Below are 11,920 nucleotides of genomic sequence, written 5' to 3' on the forward strand. Positions count from 1 at the left end.
TAACGGCACGGTGTCGGACCTTAATATTGACCTATAATTTTTTAATTGGACCACGTATTATATTACAGGGTAATAGTGTACCCTACCACAGGAAATAATTATAGGTCAATTAGGGGGTACACAGCGTGACCCTAAAGTTTACTATGTATGCCTATGCGAAATAGAGTGTTCTGAGAAGCTTAAAATGAAGAAATAAGCGTTCTAAAATGCTTTAAAAATTCAAAGACATCTTTCAATGGTTAACTTACGCAAGGCGCTATATCAGACCTTAATATGGAACCATAATATTTAAATTGGACCAGGTATTATATTACAGGGTAATAGTGTACCCTACCACAGGAAATAATTATAGGTCAATTAGGGGGTACACTATGTATATTTTAAATAGTGCATTAAAACAAGGAAATTCGAAGACACTTTTCTATGTTAACTAACGGCACGGTATCGGACCTTAATATTGACCTAAAATTTTTAAATTGAACCACCTATTATATTACAGGGTTATAGTGTACCCTACCACGTAAAATAATTATAGGTCAATTAGGGGGTACACAGCGTGACCCTAAAGTTTACTATGTATGCGTATGCGAAATAAAGTGTTCTGAGAAGCTTAAAATGAAGAAATAAGCGTTCTAAAATGCTTTAAAAATTCAAACACATTTTTCTATGTTAACTAACGGCACGGTATCGGACCTTAATATTGACCTATAATTTTTAAATTGGACCATCTATTATATTACAGGGTAATAGTGTACCCTACCACAGGAAATAATTATAGGTCATTTAGGGGGTACACTATGTATATTTTAAATAGTGCATTAAAACAAGGAAATACGAAGACACTTTTCTATGTTAACTAACGGCACGGTATCGGACCTTAATATTGACCTATAATTTTTAAATTGTACCACGTATTATATTACAGGGTAATAGTGTACCTTATAACAGGAAATAATTATAGGTCAATTAGGTGGTACACAGCGTGACCCTAAAGTTTACTATGTATGCCTATGCGAAATAGAGTGTTCTGAGAAGCTTAAAATGAAGAAATAAGCGTTCTAAAATGCTTTAAAAATTCAAAGACATCTTGAAATGGTTAACTAACGCAAGGCGCGATATCAGACCTTAATATGGAACCATAATATTTCAATTGGACCAGGTATTATATTACAGGGTACTAGTGTACCCTACAACAGGAAATAATTATAGGTCAATTAGGGGGTACACTATGTATATTTTAAATAGTGCATTAAAACAAGGAAATACGACGACACTTTTCTATGTTAACTAACGGCACGGTATCGGACCTTAATATTGACCTATAATTTTTAAATTGGACCACGTATTATATTACAGGGTTATAGTGTACCCTTCCACAGGAAATAATTATAGGTCAATTAGGGGGGACACAGCGTGACACTAAAGTTTACTATGTATGCCTATGCGAAATAAAGAGTTCTGAGAAGCTTAAAATGAGGAAATAAGCGTTCTAAAATGCTTTAAAAATTCAAAGACATTTTTCTATGTTAACTAACGGTACGGTATCGGACCTTAATATTGACCTATAATTTTTAAATTGGGCCACGTATTATATTACAGGGTAATATTGTTCATTATTACGGGAAATAATTATAGGTCACTTAGGGGGTACACAGCGTGACCCTAAAGTTTACTATGTATGCCTATGCGAAATAAAGTGTTCTGAGAAGCTTAAAATGAAGAAATATGCGTTCTAAAATGCTTTTAAAATTCAAAGACATCTTTCAATGGTTAACTAGCGCAAGGCGCAATATCAGACCTTAATATTGACCCATAATATTTAAATTGGACCAGGTATTATATTACAGGGTAATAGTGTACCCTACCACAGGAAATAATTATAGGTCAATTAGGGGGTACACTATGTATATTTTAAATAGTGCATTAAAACAAGGAAATTCGAAGACACTTTTCTATGTTAACTAACGGCACGGTATCGGACCTTAATATTGACCTAAAATTTTTAAATTGAACCACCTATTATATTACAGGGTTATAGTTTACCCTACCACGTAAAATAATTATAGGTCAATTAGGGGGTACACAGCGTGACCCTAAAGTTTACTATGTATGCGTATGCGAAATAAAGTGTTCTGAGAAGCTTAAAATGAAGAAATAAGCGTTCTAAAATGCTTTAAAAATTCAAAGACATCTTTAAATGGTTAACTAACGCAAGGCGCAATATCAGACCTTAATATTGATCCATAATATTTAAATTGGACCAGGTATTATATTACAGGGTAATAGTGTACCCTACCACAGGAAATAATTATAGGTCAATTAGGGGGTACACTATGTATATTTTAAATAGTGCATTAAAACAAGGAAATTCGAAGACACTTTTCTATGTTAACTAACGGCACGGTATCGGACCTTAATATTGACCTATAATTTTTAAATTGGACCACGTATTATATTACAGGGATATAGTGTACCCTACCACAGGAAATAATTATAGGTCAATTAGGGGGTACACAGCGTGACCCTAAAGTTTACTATGTATGCCTATGCGAAATAAAGTGTTCTGAGAAGCTTAAAATGAGGAAATAAGCGTTCTAAAATGCTTTAAAAATTCAAAGACATTTTTCTATGTTAACTAACGGCACGGTATCGGACCTTAATATTGACCTATAATTTTTAAATTGGACCACGTATTATATTACAGGGAAATAGTGTACCCTACCACAGGAAATAATTATAGGTCAATTAGGGGGTACAAAGCGTGACCCTAAATTTTACTATGTATGCCTATGCGAAATAGAGTGTTCTGAGATGCTTAAAATGAAGAAATAAGCGTTCTAAAATGCTTTAAAAATTCAAAGACATCTTTCAATGGTTAACTAACGCAAGGCGCAATATCAGACCTTAATATTGACCCATAATATTTATATTGGACCTGGTATTATATTACAGGGTAATAGTGTACCCTACCACAGGAAATAATTATAGGTCAATTAGGGGGTACACTATGTATATTTTAAATAGTGCATTAAAACAAGGAAATACGAAGACACTTTTCTATGTTAACTAACGGCACGGTATCGGACCTTAATATTGACCTATAATTTTTAAATTGGACTACGTATTATATTACAGGGTTATAGTGTACCCTACCACAGGAAATAATTATAGGTCAATTAGGGGGTACACAGCGTGACCCTAAAGTTTACTATGTATGCCTATGCGAAATAAAGTGTTCAGAGAAGCTTAAAATGAGGAAATAAGCGTTCTAAAATGCTTTAAAAATTCAAAGACATCTTTCAATGGTTAACTAACGCAAGGCGTAATATCAAACCTTAATATTGACCCATAATATTTAAATTGGACCAGGTATTATATTACAGGGTAATAGTGTACCCTACCACAGGAAATAATTATAGGTCAATTAGGGGGTACACTATGTATATTTTAAATAGTGCATTAAAACAAGGAAATACGAAGACACTTTTCTATGTTAACTAACGGCACGGTATCGGACCTTAATATTGACCTATAATTTTTAAATTGGACCACGTATTATATTACAGGGTTATAGTGTACCCTACCACAGGAAATAATTATAGGTCAATTAGGGGGTACACAGAGTGACCCTAAAGTTTACTATGTATGCCTATGCGAAATAAAGTGTTCTGAGAAGCTTAAAATGAGGAAATAAGCGTTCTAAAATGCTTTAAAAATTCAAAGACATTTTTCTATGTTAACTAACGGCACGGTATCGGACCTTAATATTGACCTATAATTTTTAAATTGGACCACCTATTATATTACAGGGTAATAGTGTACCCTACCACAGGAAATAATTATATGTCATTTAGGGGGTACACAGCGTGACCCTAAAGTTTACTATGTATGCCTATGCGAAATAGAGTGTTCTGAGAAGCTTAAAATGAAGAAATAAGCGTTCTAAAATGCTTTAAAAATTCAAAGACATCTTTCAATGGTTAACTAACGCAAGGCGCAATATCAGACCTTAATATTGACCTATAATTTTTAAATTGGACCACGTATTATATTACAGGGTAATATTGTTCCCTACCACGGGAAATAATTATAGGTCTCTTAGGGGGTACACAGCGTGACCCTAAAGTTTACTATGTATGCCTATGCGAAATAAAGTGTTCTGAGAAGCTTAAAATGAGGAAATAAGCGTTCTAAAATGCTTTAAAAATTCTAAGACATCTTTCAATGGTTAACTTACGCAAGGCGCTATATCAGACCTTAATATGGAACCATAATATTTAAATTGGACCAGGTATTATATTACAGGGTAATAGTGTACCCTACCACAGGAAATAATTATAGGTCAATTAGGGGGTACACTATGTATATTTTAAATAGTGCATTAAAACAAGGAAATTCGAAGACACTTTTCTATGTTAACTAACGGCACGGTATCGGACCTTAATATTGACCTAAAATTTTTAAATTGAACCACCTATTATATTACAGGGTTATAGTGTACCCTACCACGTAAAATAATTATAGGTCAATTAGGGGGTACACAGCGTGACCCTAAAGTTTACTATGTATGCCTATGCGAAATAAAGTGTTCTGAGAAGCTTAAAATGAGGAAATAAGCGTTCTAAAATGCTTTAAAAATTCAAAGACATCTTTCAATGGTTAACTAACGCAAGGCGTAATATCAGACCTTAATATTGACCCATAATATTTAAATTGGACCAGGTATTATATTACAGGGTAATAGTGTACCCTACCACAGGAAATAATTATAGGTCAATTAGGGGGTACACTATGTATATTTTAAATAGTGCATTAAAACAAGGAAATACGACGACACTTTTCTATGTTAACTAACGGCACGGTATCGGACCTTAATATTGACCTAAAATTTTTAAATTGGGCCACGTATTATATTACAGGGTAATAGTGTACTTTATAACAGGAAATAATTATAGGTCAATTAGGTGGTACACAGCGTGACCCTAAAGTTTACTATGTATGCCTATGCGAAATAGAGTGTTCTGAGAAGCTTAAAATGAAGAAATAAGCGTTCTAAAATGCTTTAAAAATTCAAAGACATCTTTCAATGGTTAGCTAACGCAAGGCGCAATATCAGACCTTAATATTGACCTATAATTTTTAAATTGGACCACGTATTATATTACAGGGTTATAGTGTACCCTTCCACAGGAAATAATTATAGGTCAATTAGGGGGGACACAGCGTGACACTAAAGTTTACTATGTATGCCTATGCGAAATAAAGAGTTCTGAGAAGCTTAAAATGAGGAAATAAGCGTTCTAAAATGCTTTAAAAATTCAAAGACATTTTTCTATGTTAACTAACGGTACGGTATCGGACCTTAATATTGACCTATAATTTTTAAATTGGGCCACGTATTATATTACAGGGTAATATTGTTCATTATTACGGGAAATAATTATAGGTCACTTAGGGGGTACACAGCGTGACCCTAAAGTTTACTATGTATGCCTATGCGAAATAAAGTGTTCTGAGAAGCTTAAAATGAAGAAATATGCGTTCTAAAATGCTTTTAAAATTCAAAGACATCTTTCAATGGTTAACTAGCGCAAGGCGCAATATCAGACCTTAATATTGACCCATAATATTTAAATTGGACCAGGTATTATATTACAGGGTAATAGTGTACCCTACCACAGGAAATAATTATAGGTCAATTAGGGGGTACACTATGTATATTTTAAATAGTGCATTAAAACAAGGAAATTCGAAGACACTTTTCTATGTTAACTAACGGCACGGTATCGGACCTTAATATTGACCTAAAATTTTTAAATTGAACCACCTATTATATTACAGGGTTATAGTTTACCCTACCACGTAAAATAATTATAGGTCAATTAGGGGGTACACAGCGTGACCCTAAAGTTTACTATGTATGCGTATGCGAAATAAAGTGTTCTGAGAAGCTTAAAATTAAGAAATAAGCGTTCTAAAATGCTTTAAAAATTCAAAGACATCTTTAAATGGTTAACTAACGCAAGGCGCAATATCTGACCTTAATATTGATCCATAATATTTAAATTGGACCAGGTATTATATTACAGGGTAATAGTGTACCCTACCACAGGAAATAATTATAGGTCAATTAGGGGGTACACTATGTATATTTTAAATAGTGCATTAAAACAAGGAAATTCGAAGACACTTTTCTATGTTAACTAACGGCACGGTATCGGACCTTAATATTGACCTATAATTTTTAAATTGGACCACGTATTATATTACAGGGATATAGTGTACCCTACCACAGGAAATAATTATAGGTCAATTAGGAGGTACACAGCGTGACCCTAAAGTTTACTATGTATGCCTATGCGAAATAAAGTGTTCTGAGAAGCTTAAAATGAGGAAATAAGCGTTCTAAAATGCTTTAAAAATTCAAAGACATTTTTCTATGTTAACTAACGGCACGGTATCGGACCTTAATATTGACCTATAATTTTTAAATTGGACCATGTATTATATTACAGGGAAATAGTGTACCCTACCACAGGAAATAATTATAGGTCAATTAGGGGGTACAAAGCGTGACCCTAAATTTTACTATGTATGCCTATGCGAAATAGAGTGTTCTGAGATGCTTAAAATGAAGAAATAAGCGTTCTAAAATGCTTTAAAAATTCAAAGACATCTTTCAATGGTTAACTAACGCAAGGCGCAATATCAGACCTTAATATTGACCCATAATATTTATATTGGACCTGGTATTATATTACAGGGTAATAGTGTACCCTACCACAGGAAATAATTATAGGTCAATTAGGGGGTACACTATGTATATTTTAAATAGTGCATTAAAACAAGGAAATACGAAGACACTTTTCTATGTTAACTAACGGCACGGTATCGGACCTTAATATTGGCCTATAATTTTTAAATTGGACCACGTATTATATTACAGGGTTATAGTGTACCCTACCACAGGAAATAATTATAGGTCAATTAGGGGGTACACAGCGTGACCCTAAAGTTTACTATGTATGCCTATGCGAAATAAAGTGTTCTGAGAAGCTTAAAATGAGGAAATAAGCGTTCTAAAATGCTTTAAAAATTCAAAGACATCTTTCAATGGTTAACTAACGCAAGGCGTAATATCAAACCTTAATATTGACCCATAATATTTAAATTAGACCAGGTATTATATTACAGGGTAATAGTGTACCCTACCACAGGAAATAATTATAGGTCAATTAGGGGGTACACTATGTATATTTTAAATAGTGCATTAAAACAAGGAAATACGAAGACACTTTTCTATGTTAACTAACGGCACGGTATCGGACCTTAATATTGACCTATAATTTTTAAATTGGACCACGTATTATATTACAGGGTTATAGTGTACCCTACCACAGGAAATAATTATAGGTCAATTAGGGGGTACACAGAGTGACCCTAAAGTTTACTATGTATGCCTATGCGAAATAAAGTGTTCTGAGAAGCTTAAAATGAGGAAATAAGCGTTCTAAAATGCTTTAAAAATTCAAAGACATTTTTCTATGTTAACTAACGGCACGGTATCGGACCTTAATATTGACCTATAATTTTTAAATTGGACCACCTATTATATTACAGGGTAATAGTGTACCCTACCACAGGAAATAATTATATGTCAATTAGGGGGTACACAGCGTGACCCTAAAGTTTACTATGTATGCCTATGCGAAATAGAGTGTTCTGAGAAGCTTAAAATGAAGAAATAAGCGTCCTAAAATGCTTTAAAAATTCAAAGACATCTTTCAATGGTTAACTAACGCAAGGCGCAATATCAGACCTTAATATTGACCTATAATTTTTAAATTGGACCACGTATTATATTACAGGGTAATATTGTTCCCTACCACGGGAAATAATTATAGGTCTCTTAGGGGGTACACAGCGTGACCCTAAAGTTTACTATGTATGCCTATGCGAAATAAAGTGTTCTGAGAAGCTTAAAATGAGGAAATAAGCGTTCTAAAATGCTTTAAAAATTCTAAGATATCTTTCAATGGTTAACTTACGCAAGGCGCTATATCAGACCTTAATATGGAACCATAATATTTAAATTGGACCAGGTATTATATTACAGGGTAATAGTGTACCCTACCACAGGAAATAATTATAGGTCAATTAGGGGGTACACTATGTATATTTTAAATAGTGCATTAAAACAAGGAAATTCGAAGACACTTTTCTATGTTAACTAACGGCACGGTATCGGACCTTAATATTGACCTAAAATTTTTAAATTGAACCACCTATTATATTACAGGGTTATAGTGTACCCTACCACGTAAAATAATTATAGGTCAATTAGGGGGTACACAGCGTGACCCTTAAGTTTACTATGTATGCCTATGCGAAATAAAGTGTTCTGAGAAGCTTAAAATGAGGAAATAAGCGTTCTAAAATGCTTTAAAAATTCAAAGACATCTTTCAATGGTTAACTAACGCAAGGCGTAATATCAGACCTTAATATTGACCCATAATATTTAAATTGGACCAGGTATTATATTACAGGGTAATAGTGTACCCTACCACAGGAAATAATTATAGGTCAATTAGGGGGTACACTATGTATATTTTAAATAGTGCATTAAAACAAGGAAATACGAAGACACTTTTCTATGTTAACTAACGGCACGGTATCGGACCTTAATATTGACCTATAATTTTTAAATTGGACCACGTATTATATTACAGGGTTATAGTGTACCCTACCACAGGAAATAATTATAGGTCAATTAGGGGGTACACAGAGTGACCCTAAAGTTTACTATGTATGCCTATGCGAAATAAAGTGTTCTGAGAAGCTTAAAATGAGGAAATAAGCGTTCTAAAATGCTTTAAAAATTCAAAGACATTTTTCTATGTTAACTAACGGCACGGTATCGGACCTTAATATTGACCTATAATTTTTAAATTGGACCACCTATTATATTACAGGGTAATAGTGTACCCTACCACAGGAAATAATTATATGTCAATTAGGGGGTACACAGCGTGACCCTAAAGTTTACTATGTATGCCTATGCGAAATAGAGTGTTCTGAGAAGCTTAAAATGAAGAAATAAGCGTTCTAAAATGCTTTAAAAATTCAAAGACATCTTTCAATGGTTAACTAACGCAAGGCGCAATATCAGACCTTAATATTGACCTATAATTTTTAAATTGGACCACGTATTATATTACAGGGTAATATTGTTCCCTACCACGGGAAATAATTATAGGTCTCTTAGGGGGTACACAGCGTGACCCTAAAGTTTACTATGTATGCCTATGCGAAATAAAGTGTTCTGAGAAGCTTAAAATGAGGAAATAAGCGTTTTAAAATGCTTTAAAAATTCAAAGACATCTTTCAATGGTTAACTTACGCAAGGCGCTATATCAGACCTTAATATGGAACCATAATATTTAAATTGGACCAGGTATTATATTACAGGGTAATAGTGTACCCTACCACAGGAAATAATTATAGGTCAATTAGGGGGTACACTATGTATATTTTAAATAGTGCATTAAAACAAGGAAATTCGAAGACACTTTTCTATGTTAACTAACGGCACGGTATCGGACCTTAATATTGACCTAAAATTTTTAAATTGAACCACCTATTATATTACAGGGTTATAGTGTACCCTACCACGTAAAATAATTATAGGTCAATTAGGGGGTACACAGCGTGACCCTAAAGTTTACTATGTATGCGTATGCGAAATAAAGTGTTCTGAGAAGCTTAAAATGAAGAAATAAGCGTTCTAAAATGCTTTAAAAATTCAAAGACATCTTTAAATGGTTAACTAACGCAAGGCGCAATATCAGACCTTAATATTGATCCATAATATTTAAATTGGACCAGGTATTATATTACAGGGTAATAGTGTACCCTACCACAGGAAATAATTATAGGTCAATTAGGGGGTACACTATGTATATTTTAAATAGTGCATTAAAACAAGGAAATTCGAAGACACTTTTCTATGTTAACTAACGGCACGGTATCGGACCTTAATATTGACCTATAATTTTTAAATTGGACCACGTATTATATTACAGGGTTATAGTGTACCCTACCACAGGAAATAATTATAGGTCAATTAGGGGGTACACAGCGTGACCCTAAAGTTTACTATGTATGCCTATGCGAAATAAAGTGTTCTGAGAAGCTTAAAATGAGGAAATAAGCGTTCTAAAATGATTTAAAAATTCAAAGACATTTTTCTATGTTAACTAACGGCACGGTATCGGACCTTAATATTGACCTATAATTTTTAAATTGGACCACGTATTATATTACAGGGTTATAGTGTACCCTTCCACAGGAAATAATTATTGGTCAATTAGGGGGTACACAGAGTGACCCCAAAGTTTACTATGTATGCCTATGCGAAATAAAGTGCTCTGAGAAGCTTAAAATGAGGAAATAAGCGTTCTAAAATGCTTTAAAAATTCAAAGACATTTTTCTATGTTAACTAACGGTACGGTATCGGACCTTAATATTGACCTATAATTTTTAAATTGGGCCACGTATTATATTACAGGGTAATATTGTTCCTTACCACGGGAAATAATTATAGGTCACTTAGGGGGTACACAGCGTGACCCTAAAGTTTACTATGTATGCCTATGCGAAATAAAGTGCTCTGAGAAGCTTAAAAGAGGAAATAAGCGTTCTAAAATGCTTTAAAAATTCAAAGACATTTTTCTATGGTTAACTAACGGCACGGTATCGGACCTTAATATGGAACCATAATATTTCAATTGGACCAGGTATTATACTACAGGGTACTAGTGTACCCTACAACAGGAAATAATTATAGGTCATTTAGGGGGTACACTATGTATATTTTAAATAGTGCATTAAAACAAGGAAATACGAAGACACTTTTCTATGTTAACTAACGGCACGGTATCGGACCTTAATATTGACCTATAATTTTTAAATTGGACCACGTATTATATTACAGGGTAATAGTGTACCCTACCACAGGAAATAATTATAGGTCATTTAGGGGGTACACAGCGTGATCCTAAATTTTACTATGTATGCCTATGCGAAATAGAGTGTTCTGAGAAGCTTAAAATGAAGAAATAAGCGTTCTAAAATGCTTTTAAAATTCAAAGACATCTTTCAATGGTTAACTAACGCAAGGCGCAATATTAGACTTAATATTGACCCATAATATTTAAATTGGACCAGGTATTATATTACAGGGTAATAGTGTACGCTACCACAGGAAATATATATAGGTCAATTAGGGGGTACACTATGTATATTTTAAATAGTGCATTAAAACAAGGAAATACGACGACACTTTTCTATGTTAACTAACGGCACGGTATCGGACCTTAATATTGACCTAAAATTTTTAAATTGGGCCACGTATTATATTACAGGGTAATAGTGTACTTTATAACAGGAAATAATTATAGGTCAATTAGGTGGTACACAGCGTGACCCTAAAGTTTACTATGTATGCCTATGCGAAATAGAGTGTTCTGAGAAGCTTAAATGAAGAAATAAGCGTTCTAAAATGCTTTAAAAATTCAAAGACATCTTTCAATGGTTAGCTAACGCAAGGCGCAATATCAGACCTTAATATTGACCTATAATTTTTAAATTGGACCACGTATTATATTACAGGGTTATAGTGTACCCTTCCACAGGAAATAATTATAGGTCAATTAGGGGGTACACAGCGTGACACTAAAGTTTACTATGTATGCCTATGCGAAATAAAGAGTTCTGAGAAGCTTAAAATGAGGAAATAAGCGTTCTAAAATGCTTTAAAAATTCAAAGACATTTTTCTATGTTAACTAACGGTACGGTATCGGACCTTAATATTGACCTATAATTTTTAAATTGGGCCACGTATTATATTACAGGGTAA

Source organism: Parasteatoda tepidariorum, unplaced genomic scaffold, assembly GCF_982258835.1.
Source record: "Parasteatoda tepidariorum strain Cologne lab strain unplaced genomic scaffold, Ptep-v5.0 scaffold_69, whole genome shotgun sequence".
NCBI lineage: Eukaryota > Metazoa > Arthropoda > Arachnida > Araneae > Theridiidae > Parasteatoda > Parasteatoda tepidariorum.